The 22,184-nt window shown below is 45.7% G+C and overlaps 1 long non-coding RNA gene across 1 annotated transcript in view; it reads right to left on the reverse strand.

The window, feature by feature from the left end:
* Positions 1-21,911, reverse strand: part of LOC110299121 — a 47,142-nt gene extending 25,231 nt beyond the window's left edge. The window contains exon 1 of the long non-coding RNA XR_002378432.1: positions 21,775-21,911. This is a non-coding gene — a long non-coding RNA (uncharacterized LOC110299121). The remainder of the gene's footprint in view (positions 1-21,774) is intronic.
* Between the last annotated feature and the right edge of the window lie 273 nt (positions 21,912-22,184).

Consider the following 22,184-nt stretch of genomic DNA (forward strand, 5'->3'; position numbering starts at 1 on the left):
TTAGACTTTCAGATGCAACTCCAAAAAACTGCATGCTTTGCTGTATATCAATCAGAGCCAACTGAGCTACTGAGGCAGGATAATAAACAAGTGTCTTGGCTGGGGAGATTTTTGGGTGTATCCATAACAGGGGAGCTCCCTGCCATATAACCCCAGTGGGTTGCAACTCTGTTTGCAGTACGCACAAGATAAACTGTTTGGACTCATCTCAGCGTTTCAAGGCAGCACTCTGAATATGCTGTTCTACTAACAACAAAGCCTTCCTGGCAGCATCAGTAAGATATCTGGGAGAATTTAAATCTGTATTGCCTGGTAAGATATCATATAATGGCTGTAATTGTTTATTGGTCAAAGAGAGATAGGGTCGGACCCATTGAATATCTCCCAATAACTTTTGAAAATCATTCAGGGTGCATAATCCATCTGTGCGAAACTGAATCTTTTGAGGGGACACATATTTTGCCATAATTTTTGTTCCTAAATAATTCACTACAACATCCGTTTGCACCTTTTCTGGGGCCACTACTAAATTCTGTTCCATCAACTGTGTTACCACAAAGCTATAAGCTTCATCAAGCAAGGCAAGCAAGAAGTATATCATCCACATAGTGATAACACTTCACGTTTGGAAATCGCTCTCGAACTCCTTTCAGAGCTGCATCAACATAGAATTGACACATAGTGGGACTGTTCGCCATCCCTTGTGACAGAACTGTCCACCTTTTATCAGGTTCAGCATGATTTTGGGAGGGGACAGTAAAGGCAAATCTTACCATATCATTTGGATGCAACGGCATAGAGAAAAAACAATCTTTAATATCTAAAACTATAATGGGCCAATTTCGGGGCAAGGCTGAAGGCAATGGCAGTCCCCTCTGTACAGGTCCCATCAAGATCATTTGTTTATTTATTTTTCTCAAATCATGCAAAAGCCTCCATTTTCCTGATTTTTTTCTTTATAACAAATATTGGAGTATTCCAGGGAGATGCAGAGGGCCTAATATGTCCCAACTCCAATTGTTCTTGTACCAACTCTTTCGCGACTTTTAATTTTTTCTGAGGGGAGTGGCCACTGAGGAACCCATACTGGATCCTCAGTCTTCCATGTAATAGGTAATGCTCCCTCAGTGGCCCCTAGGAAAAACCCAGTCCAGTCCGATCATTCTTTTTGTGAATTGGCACTGGAGAGGTTCTACCTTGCAGAAATTGCCCTAACCCTTTTCTGGGAATATATCCCATGTCCAGCATCATGTCACAGGCCTTGCTGCCATAGCCTCCTACATTAGAACAAAGCGTATCTGAGTCATCATATCACGGCCCCACAAAGAGACCGGAACAGCCAACACATATGGCTGAGACTGTCCAGATTGTCCTTCCTCATCCTTCCAATATAGGAAGCAGGAACTCATTTCGGGCATCTGAGTGTACCCGAGTCCTCTCAGAGTTTGTTCTGACTGTTGCTTAGGCCAACCAGAGGGCCAATCTCTGGTACTGATGATACTATGATCAGCACCAGTATCTAGGAGACCAGATATAGCTTTTCCTTCAATCCTGAGCTTCAATAGGGGTCGGGTATCAAGATTTAGAGAGCAAAATATATTGGAGGTCCCAGTAGAGCTATCCCTTGTCTCCCCGTTCTGAATCTTTGGCTGGAAATTGAGAGTGACAGCTGGGCAAAAGGAGCAATTGAGCTATTCTATCACCAGGGGAAATGGCAACGATGCCTCTAGGGGGAAGATACCATAATCTTAACCTTTCCAGTAAAATCGGAATCAATTACTCCTGGATGAACTATTAATCCTTGCATGGTAACAGAGCTCCTTCCCAAAATCAGTCCCACTGTATCAGCTGGCAGTGGGCCTTTAAAGTCTGTGTCCACCAGCTGGACTCCCATGTGGGGTGTTAATACGAATTGGGTGGTGGAACAGAGGTCGAGTCCTGCACTCCCTGTTGTTGCTCTCTGGGGTGACTCCATTGCATCGGTGGCCTCAAACTGGGCCATCCCTCGGCTACTGCCCCATATATTTGAGGGCCCTGGGGTCGGGGGGGGGGCCCTTTTCAAGTTTTTTGGCTGGGCACCACCATATCCGGGAACAAGAGGCTGTCCATGAATATCTTTAACTGACCTACACTCACTGACCCAATGATTTCCTTTTTTGCATCTAAGACATAACCCGGGCACTTTTGGTCGCTGGTTTCTGGCACCACTCAATTGTGGGCATTGATGTTTCATGTGGCTTGGCTGTCCACATTTAAAACAGTTATTATTCTGCTGGCTGCCTTTTCCTTGTGACATCTGTATGACAGCGGCAGCCAGACCAGAATTAGAATGAGGTCCTCCTATTTCTCTGCATATTTTCATCCAGACCTCTAATCCTTTATGCTTATAAGGATTAATTGCTCACCTGCATTCTTTGGTGCATTGTTCAAAAATCAGCTGCTTCAGTAGAGACATGACAGCATCAGGGTCTCCAAAAACATGGCCTCCTGCCTCTACAAGATGTCACAAAGTCAGCAAAGGGCTCTGTGAGCCCCTGAACAATCTTGGTCAGGTTCCCACTCACCTCTCCACTATTCAGAAGAGATGCCCAGGCTTTAGTCCCTATGTTATTAATTTGCTCATACACTTGGATGGGATAATTATTTTGAGCTGCTACAAATCTCCCTTGTCCCAGAAGCATGTCTTGATCCCAGGCTGGCTGGCCGTTGCCAGTGTTGATCGCTGCTTGCTCGGCAGCAAACTCAATGAAAAATGCCTTCCAGTCTAGATATTGGCCTGTGACAAGCAGCCACGAGCCAGATTCTGCCAATCACTTGGAGTCATGCAGTAGCAGTGCAGGTTCGCTAATTGCGCTCTTACAAAAGCAGCACTGACCCCGTAAGTACAAATCCCTTCCGCTAATCTTTGAACAATCTTCCAATCAAGCGGCTCATGATAATGACCTCCCTGTACATCCTGAAATACAAGAAAGCACTGGGCTCGCAGTACCCTCCAGGTTTCTGGATGCAGACTACACCCCAATGTTCTGTCAGGGGCATACGGAGGCAGCCACGGTGGCCCTGGCACCAAAGGTTCTACCTTCATTTTCACTTTCTCTAGACTGTCGGCTATGCTCTCCAGATCATCCTCAGACATATCTCCATCACTAAAACTCCCTTCTGCCTCTGACTTTTGGGATCGCTCTTCTCTCACCTGATTAAGTGCCTCATTGCCCTTTTTGAGTTCCGCTCCACATCTTTCCTTATCCTCGATACAGTTCCATACTAGATTCCACACTGGCAGCACCCCTTTAGCAAGAACTCTCTGTTCTTCTGCAAACTTCAAGTCCTTCCCTAACTTCTCCCAACTGGGCCCTGTAAGATGTCCTGATACGGAGAACCAAGGAGCGACCTGATCCACTGTTTTTAGAAAGTTTTCCAGGGCCTCCTTTTTCAGCCCGATTCCTTTCACTTTCAGCAAGTCCTTAACGGCTTGGCGCACTGTTTGACCTGAGGTTGAATTCCCCATGGTGCTTGGTGCAACTTGTCCCAAAACCGGGAACCTTATCATCTCAATCTGAGAACTTAACTTGTCCCACTTATCTGGGAACTTACCAGCTAGCTGCCCTGACTGCGATGAGTTCTGAACATCTCCGTATGGGTCACCACTTGTCGCTTCTGTCTCCGACCAGCAGAAAAGAGCGACAACACAGCGTTCTACTCAAAGCAGTTTATTCAGGAACCTTTCAATATGCAAGCAGGAATCTCTCTCTAGCTCCCAATCGCAATCCCTTATATAACCCCTCAACCATGCCCCATCAGCCCAGTGGGTGTAATCTCAGTTCATTGGCCTTCATCAAATGGCCTGATCTTGCATCATGGTAAGCCTGCGCAGCTCTCACGATGGATGTGGCTTATTTTCAGGTGTATGAGGAAGTCAGGTGCAAGTCATAAGACTTGGTTGCAGTCCCAGGCGCCATCTTGGGACTACCGCCACACCCACTCCCCACAGGCACTTGTAACATAGGAGGAAGAGAAGAGGATCCCTGGGGCTTGCTGGTCCACTGACCCAGCAAGTGTCCCTTCTCAAAGACAACCAAGACAGAGAGTGGTGGAGGAGTAAATCCCTTGTCTTTCTCTGGTATCTGCATGCACACCCTTGCACACGACTGTGAGAATACACTACACATACAGAGTACCATGAAAAGCCACAGAGGAAGTCACCAAGGTTGATCTCTACCCTACACGGTGTGAGAGAGTGCGTGCACGCACACACACACACACATACAGAGAGAGAGGGAGGGGGGGGGAGCAATGACTATAATATGTCTATGAGCTCTCCTGGAGACACAGATTGCTAGTGCATCTTATGGGAGAGGTAAAGCTTATGGGGGGAGGTAAAGCCAAGGTAGGGAAAACAGGACCTCCTGAAGCACGGCCCGATCAGGACAGCTGCGTGTGTTAAGGAAGGTGTCATTGCTCCAGCTAAATCTGAGCCGTTCAACAATCTTGAAGATAAAAGAAAAGCGTTTGTCACAAAGGGCAAGGCCTCGCCGTGTCCGCCCGACTTGAAGCTCCCTCCCTTCACAGCTTGCTGAGTCTTTAATAGGGCAGAGTGAATGTACAGAATATGAACTTTTCCCTCATTCCTTTGCAGAGCAAAAAAAATATTTAAACAGAGTTTAACCCATCTTAACAGCCAGCATTGAACAAACACAGGCCTCCTTCTGTAAAGACGAGCAAACAGAGGAGGATCAGATCATTTATAAAGCAGGCCAAAGGACACAGGATGAAATAATTAGAGCAAAGGTATCCGGAACATCATCCTACTGCCCAGGAGACAGCATTTAAGGAAGATGATCTAAACTGTGGTCTTCACAGATTGGAGGCTACTGAATCCCTAAAGCCGTTCTCAACAGGAAAATATCCAGCTAGGTGTGGTCATGCATGCCTTTAACCCCAGCACCCAGGAGATAGATAGGCAGAGCAGATAGATCTCTGAGAATATGAAGCCAAAGCAAGTTTCAGGTCAGCCAGAGCTACAACAGTGAGACCCTGTCTCAAAAGCAATTCATAGAGCATGAAAATATTCTGGAGCTGGAGTTTGAGGAGCCCCAGAACAGCAGGTATAGCTAAGTGAGTAGAATATTAACTAGACAGTATAGCCAAGTTGGCAAGCCTAATGAATAGATTTAAATTTTTCCTAAAATCTAGATGAAAAAGGTAAGGGGGGGAAATAGAAACAGATTAGAGGAGGAAATGTGTTATTGTTGGTTCCTAAAAGACCAAAGCAGGACCAAGCAATGGCTCACAATTACACATGATGGTGCATGCTGGGAAACCCTGATTGGCCATCTGCACTGGGGGACAGCTGGGGCTATAGTTTCAGTCCAAGCCCATGAAGAACTGATGTTGTGGATTCTACTCTAAGTCTGAAGGATCAGAGCCAGTACAGTAACCCTATGAGTTTGGACTAAGGGCAAGGGAAGGACAACTTCTCATCTCAAAAAGGCAGAGAGGCTAAAGTCTCCTTTTTCTCTCCTCTTACCTTTCTGTATCAGGGTCTTCAGTAGAGGGGCTTGCAGCAATGCATGTGAGGTCAGACACTGCACCCTATGGGCCTACCATCTAAATGTTAACCTCATCTGGACTCTCTTCCATCCACATAGACATATCCAAAAATAATGTTTCACCAATATCTGGCACCCCATGGCCCAGACAAGTTGATGCATGAATGAAACATGGCACATGTGTCCTCATTTTCAGTGACGGATTGGCTATATAGATGGAACCTATCCATGTGAAAGAACACAGTAGAATTACACCAGAGCATGAGCATAAGGAGACAAGACTCTTTGGGGGCCATCTTTGAGGCCAGTTGTCACAGACCCAAACTTAGCCTTAACCCTAACTCTAGGACTACATCTGTCCCTATTAACCTATCTGTCTAATGAAGAAAAGAAGTGTGTGAGTGTGTTTTCGTGTTGGCATGTGTGTGGTGTGTCAGTTAGTTTATGTGTGTGGTGTGTGTTAGTGTGCTTGTAGTATATGGTAGTGTGTATGTGTGGTGTGTTGGTGTGTGTGGTATATGTTGATGGGAGTGTGGTATGTGTAGTATGTGTAATATTTATGTGTTACATGTGGTATGTGATGTGCATGTGTTGATATATGTGGTGTGTATATATGGTATGTGTGGTATTTATGTGGTATATTGTGTTAGTGTATGTGGTATATGTTGGAGGGAGTGTGGTGTGTGTGGTATGTGTGATGTTTATGTGTTATGTATGGTATGTGATGTGTATGTGTTGATATATGTGGTGTTTGTTCATGGTATGTATGTGGTATACTGTGTGTGTGTGTGTGTGTGTGTGTGTGTTATTTTATGTAACTGATAAGACCAGAGAAAGAGGGCCAGGTACATCTTCATCCAGGGACTCTTCCTCTCTCTCTCTCTCTCTCTCTCTCTCTCTCTCTCTCTCTCTCTCTCTCTCTCTCTCTCTCTCCACACTTCAAAAATACCACCACCCTTTTTTAATCCAAAAATGTTTTGAAAATGACTCACACAGTCCAATGTTTATATCTTAATAGTTCAGAAAGTCTCAAAAATAAATCTACCGCAGCTAAGCATGCATTCACCCCTAAAACCATTCCCACAGCAAGGAGGTAGGAAGCTCCGACTGACTACCTAGGTCTCTGTGTGAACATTTTAACTATAGAAATGGTATCAACCATGTGTATTCAAATTTAAAACAAGTCCACCAGTTCTTTGATCCCCTCTTCCTTTGAAAGCTGGGTACCTGTTCCTCTTTCCTAGCCATAGACCAAGCTTACAAACTCACTTGTAATCAATCAGATGAAGAAGTGTCAGGGGTGCAGCTTCTAAGCCTAAATTTGCATCATAAAAGACATTGTCACCTCCACTTTGCACTGCTCACTCTGAGAGTGCTGGGCCAGGATACTGAGGACCTCAACTGGCCCTGATGTTGATAAAGGAATGAACCCAGAGCTCCAGCATGGCTGCTCATGAGTAGGACCCCTTGGAAATGATGCCTCCAGCCTCAGGCTCATCTTCAGTGACCACATTGTCACTTCCTGAGCCTGAACCTCCCAGCTGAGCTGCTCCTGATCTCCCAATGCACACAGACTCTGAAGATGATAAACACTTATTGCTGTCTCTGAGTTTGAGGGTACTTTGTTATGGGTCCTACTGGCATGTATGTGTTCTGTATCATGCGTCTTCCTTCCTGTGTTATGGATCTTAACTCCCTCATATTGTTATGGGTAAATAAGGTTATTTACTCTCCCTTCCACAATCAGTCTATCAATTTTCTCTTATTGCTAGATAACTAGGTTGTCTCCCTATGTTGGATTCTGATACCATCACAAAATGCCCGATATAAACAACACAAGGTGCAGTTCTCAAAATCAAGTTCTGAGTTACCTGCTTCCTAGAGCCAGACCACACTACCTGCTTCCACCCACATCCCAATAATGCCAGCAAATTAAGAATCAATCAGGGATCCATCCACTGATTAGGTCAGAGCCTTCTGAGCTGAAGTCTTTCAGTAATGTCACCAATCTAGAAACCAAGCCTTCCGAACATGAGCCTTCTCTGGGGACACTTCATATCCAAACTGCAGCACTTCAACTCTGCTTTGATTACCAGGCTGTGCTAGAATAAGCGAGCATGAATATGTCCCTATGTGCATATGAGATTGTTAGGCAGCACACACTAATGTTTTTCTGGATAGTGACATCTTGTTCCTTAGGGCAAACACTGGAAGACAGCCCGTGAGCCATATTTGGTTAACAGTGTCTCCCACACCTCCAGAAGCATCCACACTGTCAGGTTTTCATCCTGGACTTCTGAAGCATGAAGGGCACTTCATGTGCATTTTACTTGTGACAAGTAATAAGTATTTTCCTGTCACCACACATTCAGGGCCCTCAGTGACTCTGGGCACAAACATCATTGGCTCACTACCCAGGTCTTTCCTCTCCCAAAGGGTTTCCCATGATCCTCCACCCCTAAGCAAATTCAGTTTTTCGTCACTAGCCAGATGGAATACCTAGAAATGCCTCTGTCAACCAGCTGTTTCCTGGAAGAATGTGGGCTCTGGAGAGCAGGACGCCCTCACCTTCTCTCTCTTTCCCCCTGCCCTCAGGAAGTGTGACAGCCAGCCAATAGAGAGCTTGGCCGGAGTACACAATCTTCCACTCAGGGAACCTAAGAATTCAGCCCTCTGGAGAAAGGCCCAGTGTGACAAAGGAGAACAAGATGGAAGGGATATGCTCAGCCTTGGACCAGCTTCAGGCCCTGAGCAAGACCCACACACCCTGTTAACACTTTGAGGGCACAGCCAGTAGAAACAGAGGGACAGGGACTAGCCCTGTCCCTGTTTCCCTCAGAGCCAGGCTTCCCTCAAAGGCCCTGGGACCAGCTGAGACCTAAGCAGGGATTACCTGCCATCAGCCTAAAGTACCCAGTACTCTGCCATCATACAGAATTACAGGCTGGAAGTGAAAGGTCCCCAAAGACTCAGGTCTGTCCTGCAGCAGTGGTCAGAGGTAACTGGATCAAAGGACATTAAACTCAGCAATGGTGACCATTGATGAATGGGGCCTGATTAGAAAAAGTAGGTGGCCTGGGGGAGGAGGGGCATTTCCCTAAGAGTCATACCCTGGTCTGACCCTTTCTCCTTCTCTCTGCTTCCTGGTTGTCACGCGCTAAGCAGGTTTCCACCACAGTGTTCTGCCTGACCACAGGTCCAAGAGCACCAACGCAGCTGCCTGTGGAGTGAGACCATGGAGACCTTGAGCCAAATGAACCTTTCCTCTTTTAAGCCAATCTCCTCAGCTGTCTTGTCACAGTTCCACAGTGACAAACACTCCCGGGGATGGGGCCTCAGATATGTGTGATGCAATGTTTATCGGCATTTTTTAATGAGCAAAGACCCTTCACACAATTCTATCATATCCACAGGCCGATTCTTTAGTGCTGTAAACATCTACTGATAGGTATTTCTCATTTTCAACACATTTGCAAATTAATCAAAAGCGAAACTAGTTCAGTGACACCCAGCATCAGTGGTCCAATTAGGATAAAAACGAACAGCATTAGTGAGCACTGTTCACTGCCGCCATCTTTCTATGGAAGGGGAGGACCAGCAGCCAGAGCATAGATGTGTCAGAGGCTTCTTCAGCACCAAATTCAGAGCTTCTCTGTGGTTCAATATTGTTCTGGGGTGATAAGCTTCTGCGAGAGTCAAGTCAGTAGCTTTTCTCCATAATGGAGAATTCATTCTCACTCTCCATAGCCGTAGTAATAGCTGTCCCGTGAGTGGCACCTCATTCCCAGCCCCAAAGGTAGGGCTCCGATTGTTCCGAATAGAATGCGAATGGCTGCTACTTTGCAAGCTAGCGATCCAAAACATCCGGTCCTTCTTCCTGTCTGCACCTCCACCCAGGTTTGCCCCTCTCCCCACCCCACAATCCACAGGTCTCCCAGGAGCTCTGCCTTAATCAGGGACACAGGAAATACAGGGACAAAAAATGGAGCAGAGACTGAAAGAAAGGCCACTCAGTGACCAGCCCAACTTGGGATCCATCCCATGAGCACACCAAACCCTGACACTGTTACTGAGGCCATAGTGTGCATGCAGACAGAACTGAAACAAATGCAGATACTTACAGCCAACCATTGGATTGAGGTAGGGACCAATATTGAAAAGTTAGGGGAAGGACTGAAGGAACTGAAGGGAATTGCAACCCCATTGGAAGAACAACAGTGTCGACTAACACAGACACCTCAGAGCTCCCAGAGACAAAGCCAAAAACCAAGGAGCATGTGTAGGCTGGCTCATGGTCCCAGGCACATGTATAGCAGAGGACTGCCTTGTATGGCCTCAGTGAGAGAGGATGAGATTAATCCTGTGGAAACTTGATGTTCCAGGGAAGAGGGTGAGGTGGGGATGGGTGGTCAGGTGGGGGAGCACTGTCTCAGAGGTGGGGGTGAGTGTCAGGAGGAAGGAGATAGGAGGTGAAGAACTCGGTGAGGGGGGACCAGGAAGGGGGTCAACTTTTGGAATGTAAATAAAAAAATAATTTAATTTAAAAAAAAAAAGAAGAAGAAAAAGTCCTCTTGAAATTCACATGCTAGAGAGGTAGAGTGGCCCATGTGCTAATAAACAGCATGGAGAGCTGCCCCCGCCCCCAAACAGCTACGGAGGATTAATTAACTATAAATGCACCTTCGCTTCACCATTGCGTGCCCAGGTCTATTTGTTACAGCTGCTCAACCTGCAGTAATATTTTTTTTGGTCTCCCAGTGATACTCACTGCTGTTTACAGATTACCATAGCCGGGATCCAGAGTCGACAAATCTGGCTGTGAGCGCTGCCTTTGCCACCTGCTATACGTATAAATGTGGGGTAACTGATGACCTTTTCTGAGCCTTGCTACAGCGAGCCTCACCCCCATACAATCAAACAGAATAGTCGGACGGATAAATAAGAAATGTGCTATATATTTAACTCATTTCTCAGGCAAGTGTTTGTGCTATTTTTGGTTTAGTTTATGATACTGTGAGTGTTATATGTGCATGTTAGTGTGTGCATGCTCATATGGGTGAGTGTGTGTAACTGTGTGTATGCATGTCAGTATGTGCACATGCAGGTGTGCATACGTATGCATGTATGTACAGGTGCATATGTGTGTATATATATATATATGTGTACGTGTACAGGTGCATGCATGCTTGCGTGTGTGTCTGTGCAGGTGCTTATGTGTATGAGCACACATGTATGTGTGTGTGTGAGCTTGTATGTGTTTGTGTGTGTGTGTGTGTGTGTGTGTGTGTAGGTTCATATGTGTGTGCCTCACGAGGAAATTAATGAATAACCTCAGATGTTCTTCCTCAGGCGCCATCCTGGTTTTCTGTTGTCTGTTGCTTGAGATAAAGTTTCTCATTGACTTGGAGCTTGCCAACTTGAGTAGGATGACTGGTCAGACATCCAAGGAGTTTGCCTGTCTCCGCCTCCCCAGTACTGGGATTCCTGGGGCACTTCACTGTGATTGGCCTATTTGCATGGATTCAGGGGTTCAGACTCAGGTCTCTTGCTCCTTACAACATTTTACAGACTGAGCCACCTCTGGGCCCTGGTTTGTTTTACATTTTAACATTTCTGAAATCCAGTATTTAACTGATTAATGTACCAACTATAATAATTACTGTTTTGGGTTTTTTTCTTTTTTTCTTTCTTTCTTCTCTTTCTGGGTGTGGATGGCATCTTGGAGCTGAGGAAGGGACATTAGTCACAGTTAAGACCCAAGAATGAGTAGCCCCAACCAACTAAACCAGAGGTTGCAAACAAAAGGCCTGTTGACCAACTGTGACCCCAGTGCAAGGTTTCCACTTGCTGGATCATTTGTTTGTGAGAGTTGTTTCTTTCTTTGTTTCTTTTTGTTTTGTTTTGTTTTGTTTTGTTTAGATATTTTTAAAAAGTTGTATGGCCTTGAGTGGAAATGTGCACGTGGGTGCAGGTGCTTCCAGAGGCCAAGAGAGGTACCTGTCAGATCCCCTGGCCTGAAGTCGAAGGTTGTTAGTCACCTGTTGTGGTTACTGAGAGCTGAACTCCCAGCCTCTGCCAAAGCTGTTCATATTCTGAACTGATGGGCCATCTCTCCAGGCCCTAGCCAGCTCATTAGAATAAATTGCCCCAAACAGAAAACTTCATAGCCCCATAGCCTTTTTTAAAAAAAAATATTAAATATGACTTCACCAGCCTTTATATCCTTTGGGCAGTCACCAACCAAAACCAGCACATAGCTGCCTGTAGTGGAAACCACTTTCCCACCTTTTGGGAGACCTGCTGTCTACCCACCCACACTTGCAGCCTCTGTGGGCATTTCACTGTGAAGTCATTGGATGAATAATAAGGATGGGATGACAATCATGTGATTTTGCTCTTTTCTCTAAGTTATGAAGCGGCCTGGTGAGCAAAGCAGCATTGTGTGGCGCTGTGTACACAGAGCAATGCACCTGAAGCAAGCAAGTATGAGCCCAGTCCAGAGGACCATGCGTGCCTATGGCAAGGGAAGCCATGACCAAGACCCCTCTTTCAAAGCTCAGCCTGCTGTGGCTGTCTCCCTCTTTTGATGCTGTTTGATAGACAGACAGAAGTTCTTCATTTTAAGATATTCCAGTGTGTCCCATGCTTGCGTTTTGCTCTGCTGGGGGTAGCAATGACATCTGCACGCTGGCTTTGCTTCAGATTGCCTGTCAAAATCCATTTTCCTTCTGAAATGTGTCAGCTACATCACTTGCCTTCCCCACCCACTCTCCTTGGAGATAATGCAGCCATATGCCACAGCTCAGTCTTTTGAGGCACATAAATGTCCCTTGGAAAGAAAGGGACGTATAGGAAGTTGTCAATTTCCTGCTAAAATGGCTGACTTGTGACTGGTCCTTGTCTTCCTTCTCTTTGTGCATCCATGCAAGTTGGATATATGGAGCTGCAGCAGTCACTTTGCAACCATGAGGCAAAGTCCAAGAGCACCACAATGACAAAAACAACGGTGAGCAGCTCCTCCCACACTAGTGTCCACTAGTTCTCGACCTGTTGCTGTGCGACATAATGACTTCCTGTGCATGGCTTTCTGGGACTTGGAGTCATTTCTTTCTTCTCTCCTATGGCTCTCCTCACTATGTTTGCAGGGCTCATCTTCCTGTGACTTAACGACACATGTGCCCCCTTACTGGATGCTTGCAACTCCTTTTGTCCTGGCTTTTCAACTGAACATTTCTTTCTTAGATTTATATATTTTTATTGTGTGTGTGGTGGGGTTGCTTGCATGTATGTCTATGCACCACATGCATACCTGGTACCTGCAGAAGTCAGAAAAGGAAATCAAAGCCTCTAGACTTGGAGTTAGAGATGGTTGTGAGCTACCATGTGGGTGCTGGGAACTGAACCTGGGTTTTCTGCAAGAGCAACAGTGCTTAGCCATTGAGACATCTCTTCAGCCTATCTCTCCTAGCTTTTAGAGCCTCCAAAACCTGAGCAGAGCTTCTGTCTCCATTCATTTTTATACATATTACATATGATATTAACCACACATTTATTATATGTAATATGATATTTTAAGTACAGTGAAATTAAGTGTCTACATATGTGCATTGTGTAATGTTTATATATAAGTTGTTTTCCCTTTTCCATTTGTGTGTGTGTGTGTGTGAGAGAGAGAGAGAGAGAGAGAGAGAGAGAGAGAGAGAGAGATTGTCCATTGCTCTTCCACCTTATTGAATGGCACACTCAGTCACCCAAACCCAGAGCTCACTGATACAGCTAGTCTAGATAGCCAGCGCTGTGCTGCAGACCCCTTCTCCCTGCCCTCTGTGGTTGGAATCACAGGTGGGCCCCCACACCCACCCAGAATTTATTGGGCTCTGGGGATGTGAACTCTGGTCCTTGTGCTTACACTGGCAAGTGTTCTAACCACGGCCTATCAGCTGTTGGACATAAGCAACCGATCTATTTTACTTGGCATGAGCTGTCAGTGGCACTGCCAGGAATCAGGGGTATTTGACACATCCATCACCTCCAACATTTGACCATTTGTCTGTTCTAAGGACTTTGTTCTCACATTCTGGACATTTAAAATTCCATTCATTTCTAAGTCATGCCATTTGTTCCTCTGTTCCTCGTTAGCCTGCTTACCTCCCTGGCAGGAAGGCCAGGAGGTGTGTCTACGTGAGATGTAATATTACTCATACGTAAAGAGAACTGAAAGACATTCTCACATGGAAGGACTCATTCCCAAAGCGCTGCCACTCATTCTGGGAAAATCAACTTGTGGACATAATATAGCCATCTGACAAGTGAACACACGTGGAGAGCCAGTGAATGGAGAACACCTGACACGACAGGACTGCTGTAACCCAGCAAAGGAAGGATGCATTTGATAACTACAGGGGCCAAAAGAAAGATAAAGAGACTGGGGGTGAGGACCACAAGGAGAGGAAGGTATGGAAAGCGTGAGGAGTCACCATGAGCAGATTGCCTAGGGAGTCTCCATGAGGACACACATGAGCCAGGGTGAGCCAGGGAAGGACTCAGATTGAAGGTAAAGGACCATGTGGCTAGGAAACAGGCAGCTGGAGAGGGTAAGACTAACTCAGAACCTGCCCAGCTTAGCTTTAACGCCATCTCGAGTTAAAATGGGCTGGAGCAGATAGAGAAATGCCAGCAGTTATTTGAGAACAAGGGGGCATAGAACCCTCTCCCCAAGAGTTACTTATACAATAAGGGGAATAAATTATCACAAATACTGGAAAAAATCCTCATAATACTGACTACCACTTTCTTCTGGAACACCATTTAAGGGAGGATTAAACAAAATAGGCAACCACCTACATCCAAGCAGCTAGTGATCACTGAGATGGGCAGACACGTGTGACAAAAGCTGCAAAGACATGAACAGCCAGTCCAGAAGAAACACCCTTAATTAGCATATGTATTTAACTAACCAATAATATATATATACTATATCAATAGTATTTTATACCAATAATATATACTATACAAGCTATATACATATATATATAGATAGATATATATAGATATTGCTGGCATGATTAATTCATCTATTGGACTACAGAAGACAAGCTAATAATATCTAGTGTTGGAGAGAATGAAGGGAACAAGCTCTCTAATGGGCTGTCGGTGTGTCTGTAAAAGGGGACAACCCGTGTGTTGTGATCCTCACTGCCTCTATTTTAAAATATGATACATGCAGCGAGGAGCTCTTCAGGCATCCACAGACTGTTTTGAAGCAAATTGTTCCTGTGTAGCAGGAACGGGATGGCATTGAACTCATAATCCTCCTTGCCATGGCTTCCTCCAGGCTGGGGTTACAAGTATGAGCCACCATACCCAGCTTAAAGTTCCTTCTGAAAATGCTCAACATAAAAACACCACTCTGGAACTTTCTCAGGGAACTGGCAGAACAGTCCTCAGTGTGCCCCTCTGGCTCTCCAAAGGATGCTTACTTAACAGGTCCACCGGATGTCACCAGCCAGTGCCAGTAGCATAGCTTGTTCTGACCTGCTACACTGAGTACTCTTCTGTTGTCTCCTCAATATGCCAACCCCAGACCCCAGCTTAAGTCTAACCTTGACCTTGACAGTGAACTCGATAGTGACTATTCCAACCTCAGGGGCCTTCTACCTCCCAACAGATCTCACAAGGTGGTGAAAACCCAGCCCACTGAAGACATGCAGACGTTGACCTGCGTGGAAGACACGGCTTGACAGGGGGCATAGTCCAACGTTTGTATCTTTATGATGATGATGCTTTGTCTTGTGGTCAGAAAAGTGGCATACACGCAATGCTAAAACTATTGGAGGGGGATCTGTCCAATAATGTTAGGCGGATCCAAATAACAGTCTGAGTTCTGGTGTCCAGAACAAGCAGGCCAGGGAAGGAACACCCATCCTGTAGTACATCTTGTTCCTCTCTGGGTGTGCCACACGTTATAGGCTCTCATTAAACGTTTGTAGAATAAATAAATTAATGTCAATCCCCCATTGCCATGGGAGATAAAGTCCCAGAGTATGTGAATGGACTCCAAGTCTCTGTGTCCAGCGTTCAAGCTGTCATTCCCACTGGTCCAGCTGCCATCCTCTCTAGGTCTTTGTCTTCACCATCTCTTCCTTCCCCTTTTCGCTTGTGAGAGGAGCCAGCCTCTAACCTGCCCAAGGTTATGCTGGCTTCTTTTCTGGCCCTTCTCCCTGCTTACTCTTTAGCCCATCTCATTTTATATTTTAGTTCTTTTTCTTAATAAAACAAACAAACAAATGAACAAAAAACAAAAATCTTTTGTATGTGGCAGTGTGTGAGTGCTGTGTGCCTGTGTTCGTGCATGTGTAAGCGTGACGTGTATGTGGAGGGTGAGGGGGTGTGTGTATGTTGGGTATGTGTGTGTTGGGTGTGTGCATGCCTATACACATGTGGGTACACATACAAGTGTGAATGTACATGAGGGCCCAAGGTCAATATTGGATCTTTTTTCTCACTTGCTCTCCACCTTTACAGGCCCACTTGCTGAACCTCAGGCTCATTTATTTGGACATGCCCGCTGGCTATTGGGCTTCAGAGGTCTGCCTACCTTCATCTCCTACTGCTAGAGTTACAGGCACACGCTATCATGCCAGGCTTTTTACCTGGTTCTTAGAGAACTCGGCTGGCACTTACCGCCTGAGCCATCCTCGCAGCCCTGGTTACTATCCTACACATGCAAATATTGTAACTGAAGAAGACCCAGCTTGTCATGGTAAAACATTCTTGGAATCCCCAGTGCTCTGGAGGCTCAGGCAGGAGGATTTGTGAGTTTACAGTTGGCATGGGATACATAGTGAGACTCTGCCCCCTAAACAAACAAAAGTTACACACAAGCATAGACACACACACATACCCACATGTGTCTTCGGCTCTTATTTCTTTGTAGCTGGTAATCCACAGATATTTATTGATTTCTAATTTCAATATCCTTTCCCTTCTGTTCAGGAGTCATCTACTAGATTCTGTCTTGGGATTGGTTCTCCAGATACACATCTAGGGAGATAGACTTGTGTGAAGGGATACGAGGACATCCCCCAAGGAAAACTGATGAGAGAGTTGGCAAGTGGGGTGCAGAAGGCAAGGCAATCGAGCTGGATGTGATATCAAAGGCAATGTAAGTTACATGGAGCAACTGATGTGGTGTCTTTCCTGTGCTGGGTATGGAATCCAGGGCCTTCTGTGTGCCTGCCTGTTGCTGGGTTTGAAATCCAGTGTCTTCCATATTCTTCGTACTGGGTATGGAATCCAGTGCCTTCCATATTCTTGTTGCTAGGTATGGAATCCAGTGCCTTCTATGTTCTTGGGTGGGTATGGAATCCAGTGCCTTCTGTATTCCTGTTGCTGGGTATGGAATACAGTGCCTTCCATACTCTAGGCATAGTTCTACCATGGAACTAAACCCCTTGGAACTATACATCGATACACAAGTATCCACCTATAGAGGATACTTGTGACTCAATCCTTCAAGCAAATCTTAGAAACAGTGTAGATCAGACCCTAGTATTGTCCCTTTAGGAGCAGGAGTTTCACATCCACTGAGAGTCAGTCACTGGTTAAGGGCTGTCCTTAAGAACACAGGAGCCTCTAGGTATTGTATTTCTGGGATAAGTAGAAAAAGCAGGTCCTAGCAGCCTGAGGGCAGCCCCTCAGGGAAGAGAAAGATATATTGGCTTTGGGATTTTAAAAAAAGTCCATACTAAACAAAAAGACAAAATAATCAAGAGAATAGGTGAAGTGGAGCTGATCAATCCATCTCATTTCAGTAACATTAACTCAGTGTTTTACATGGCAGACACACCATTGAGCTTGCTGAGACATAAGCTTAGCCTTCCAGGGTCCAGTCCTGATGTCTTGAAAGAGACACAAGGATTATGTATCATCCAAGGTAAGAGGGCCAGCAGCAGTGATGGGCGGGAGGCCAAAGAAGACTAGAATTGACCCGGCCACGTGCCTCCTGAATGTACACATGAGCTTTTAAAGGATGAGTAAGGGGAAGAAGGGAATTCCTAGCAAAAGGAACAGGATGTGCATGGGCTGAGAGACACAAGTACACATTTGTTTGGAATTGGGGAGTTGCTTGCTGTAACAAGAACACAGGGTGTGGGAGAGAGGAGGTGAACTGGGAGCTAAGGTCATAAAGTCAGGCTGAGATGGGGAAGAGCCTTTGACACCTGCAAAGCGACTAGCTACGATTAAAGAATGATTTTAGTGATGAGGTGACCATGTAAATCATGTACTGGGTACCAGATGACCCAACCAGACAGTTCTATTTCTCTAGCAACAGTGATTGGTTCAGGGATAAGCAGGTTAACAAGATAAATGAAGGAAAAATGGGTCTGGACTGTTGGCATTTCTGGAGAGTTCTGCTAAATGTACACATTCAGTGGAGGAAGGCCTAAAGCAGTATTTTTTTTTAATGAGTGAGGGATAAGGCTCAAATGGCAGTGTGCTTGCTTAGTATACAAGCCCTGGATTCCATCCCCAGCACTGCATAAAACATGGTAAAGTGGCACATGGCTGTAAGCACAGCACTCAGGAGGTGGAGGGTCGGAAATGTAAAGTCGTCCTCAGCTATATAACACCTTGTCTGGGCTACATGAAACTTGAGAGAGACAGACAGACAGACAGACAGACAGAGACACAGATACACACAGACAGAGACACAGACAGACAGAGAGAGAAACAGAGACAGAGACAGAGAGACAGACACACACAGAAACACAGGGGGAGACAAAGGGACAGAGGGACAGAAAGAGAAAGTCACAGACAGACAGACAGACAGACAGACAGATACTGAGAATATGGAGGTATGAAGTGTGGCCTCTTGAGACCTTAGTTCAGTACTAAGTCCATCTGGACATGTGGGTGTGAGTTAATTCTAGCATACCTTGTTCTAAGCCATCACTTTAACTCACATCCCACTTTTCTAAAGAGAACAAATCCTGTACTGTTGCTGAGTGTATGTCCTGCTTAGTGTGGCAACTTAAGAGTACAGTCCCAACATCCAGAGGGCGGTGGTGGAGGATCCCTACGGCTAACCTGGGCTACATGGTGAAATGCTGTCTCAAAAATCAAACCAAAACAACAAGCTGACAAATGTTTCCAACCCAAAATGCAAAAGAACTCTTCCAGATATGCAAGTAAAGCACTTCACATTGGAGGATAAATTACATCTGTGGTTAAAAGACCTCAACAGCAGTGTCAACATAAAGTTCTGAAGAATAACGGGCAATTCAGAGCAAGTGGAAAAAGAATGTCCATTACCACACATCCCCCTTCCTCTGCTCCATGTAAATCATGCTGTAAAGGGAGATTCATTCCCCTCTCTGGGTCAAGAGCTGAAAGCACAACGAAGCTTGGGAGAAAGAAAGGGAGCTTTGGTGCTCACTCCCACTAATGTGCATCAAGAATGTCTGGAGAAGAGAAGGTTCTAGCAAAGCTATTCTGAACTCCCTGTACCTCCACCAAGGCATGGTGTCTGAAACCCCAGGGGCTTCAGGGACATGAGACAGTAAAATCTGCAAAGTCTGAGCTGCCCCTGGAGTTAGCATGACACAGCTTGTTTTCTGGGAAAAAAGACCTTACCATCCACATGTCAAGAAAGCCATGGGTTAAGGAGGGATTCAGAGAAAAATGCTTACCCTTAAACAATGTTGTTAAACAAGCAAGTTCTAAAGGGAACAGATTATTCATTCAACTCAAGGACAAGGGGAGCACAAAAACAAGTCAAGGGAAACAGATGCTCCGTGGTGAGGGAGCTTCCTGTACAGGCACGAGGAGTCCGTGGTGAGGGAATTTCCTGTACAAGCGCGAGGGCCTGAACTCAGATCCCCAGCTAGGGTGAGAGGTGGGAAGGAGGGAGATGGATGGGACTTGTTGGCCAGCCACCCTAGCCAAAAATTCAAGCTCTAGGCTCAGAAAGAGGCCATCTTAAGAGGACAAGGTTGGCACTTGGAGAGATGAGTCTGTAGTTAAAAGCACTGACTGCTCTGCCAAAGGACCCAGGTTCAATTCCCAGCATCTACATGGTGACTCACAATGGTCTGTAACTCCATTTCCAGGGGACTGGACATCTTCACACAGACATACATACAAGCAAAACACCAATGCACATAAAATAAAAATGAGTAAGTGATTTTTTTTTTAAAGAGGACAAGGTGGAGAAAGATTGAGAGCACAGGACACTGGAAGTTCATTCTGCTCCAAGGCCTAGGCATGCACTGGCATTCATACCCACACATACATGTGCATATAAGGCCACAGACACACACAATACCAGTAAGCAAAAAGAGAAAAACAAAAGTATGAATAGACACTGAGAAAGGGAAAGAAATAAATGGGAGAATCTTAAAAGCAAGCTATTTATTGCAAGGACTAGTCAATAAACTCATGCATGAAAATGTGTATGTATATATGTGTGTGTGCGAACACACTCAAGTACATGTGTATGTGCATGCAAGTGTGTATATGCGCATGTGTGTGTAATATATGTATATATATATTTCTGTGTATGTGATGATGAACATAAAATCTCTTCTTTCTAACCACTTCTAAAATCCCTTACTGTGTGTTTTCCACCTAGATCCTTCTTCTCTCCATTATAACTACTACAGATCTAATAGTCAATGTGTTATCATAATCAGTCTAATAATGAAATACTGAAGAGCAGGAGTGGTGAAACTGGCTGTCTTAGTTCCATTTCCTGTCACCTTCCCCACCCTGACAAGAGCAGCTATGGGAGAAATGGTTGATTTTGACTCAGAGTTCAAGGTTCAGTCCCTCACCTCGGGGACATCACCGTGGCAGGAACTTGAGAAGCTGGTCACATCGGGTCCACAGTCAGGAAGCAGAGAAGGAATGAATGAATCCTTGTACTTAGCTCATTTTCACCCCAAGATGTCCTGTTCTAAGAATGGTGTCCCCGTGGTTAAGAAGGGTCCTCCCACACCAATTCACATTAGGGGCTCACAGACTGAAGTGGCAGTCACAAAGCCTGCATTGGCTCTGTTCTAGGTCCTCTGCATACATGCTGTGGTTGTTTAGCTTGGGGATTTTGTGGGGATCCTAACAGAGAAAGTGGGGGTGTCTCTGATTCTTTTGCCTGCTCATGGGACCCTTTTCTTCCTACTGCGTTGCCTCTTCCAGCCGTAATATGAGGGTTTGTGCCTGGTCCTGTTGTTCTGTATTATGCTATGCTTGGTTGATGTCCTTGGGAGGCCTGCTCTTTTCTGAAGGGAAATGGAGGAGCAGTGGATCTGGGGAGGTAGAGGTGCTGGGAAGAGGGGAGGGAGGAGAGACTGGGGGAGAGAAATGAGAGGAGTACAGGGGTTCGGAAGCTGTGGTCCGAATGTATTGTAGGAGAAAATAAAACACTATGGAGACCATTCCCCCAGAATCTTCTCAGAGGCTAACCTTAACCTAGAGAATCCTCACAGGCACCCAGCAGCTGGCCTCATGAGTGAATCTAGAGTCTGTGGAGTTTTCAACGATCAGGAACCATCGTGCTAAGGATAATTCTTGTGCTTGCTATGCACCAGTTAGGATCCGAGTTTGGGTCCCCAGAGCCTATATACATGCCAGGTGGACATGGCGGCTTGCCTATATACATGCCAGGTGGACATGGCAGCTTGCCTATATACATGCCAGGTGGACATGGCGGCTTGCCTATATACATGCCAGGTGAACATGACGGCTTGCCTATATACATGCCAGGTGGACACTGCAGTTTGCCTATATACATGCCAGGTGGACATGGCGGCTTGCCTATGTACATGCCAGGTGGACATGGAGGCTTGCCTATATACATGCCAGGTGGACATGGCGGCTTGCCTATAACCCCAACTCAGAAGGCAGAACTGGTATACCCAGGGCAAGCTCTCAATCAAGACTAGCCATATCAACAAACTCAGTGTTAGATTGAGAGGCCCTGCCTCACTGAATAAGATGGAAGAAGATGTTGGATGGTTCCCAGCATCAACCTGGGACCTCCCTGTGATGATTATCCACAAACACAAAGGTCCATGCACATGCGAACATGTATACATATACGCTGAAAAGAAATTAGAACTGGAAAGAAGCCTTCCTGTCTTTATTAGCATGTGATATCTATACAGAATGAGTTTGCTTATGACATTTTCATAGATGTATGATATATTTATCATTTCACCACTCTTACCTCTGGGGATCCCCTCTCCCACGGAGCCACTCTTCTTCCTAGCTTGTCTCTCTCCTACTTTCCTGTCTCCCCTTTTTTCGTGAACTCCTGAGCTCCAGTGATCCTCCTGCCTCAGCCTCTGGAGGAGTTATGATGGTAGGTGTGTGCCACTGTGCCCAGCTTCAGGAAGAGGAGTTCACGTGCCTGTCAACGGCCTGCAAGAAGCCCAGATTCCATGAGGAAAACTTGGTAGAGATTTGATGGCATAAAAATTCAGACTTTAGGATGACAAAATAACAAAGTGATTAAAAGCTAAGCTGCCAGCTAGGGGCAAGGTCACTCTGCTCCAGGATCCCCGTCATCTCTGGAAACCTAGCTGGCCCCTGGAGGCCTCAGTCAGCATTCTGTTGTGTAACTCTTTCTTTTAAGTC

The sequence above is a fragment of the Mus caroli genome, chromosome 7, assembly GCF_900094665.2.
Source record: "Mus caroli chromosome 7, CAROLI_EIJ_v1.1, whole genome shotgun sequence".
In the NCBI taxonomy this organism is placed as follows: Eukaryota; Metazoa; Chordata; class Mammalia; order Rodentia; family Muridae; genus Mus; species Mus caroli.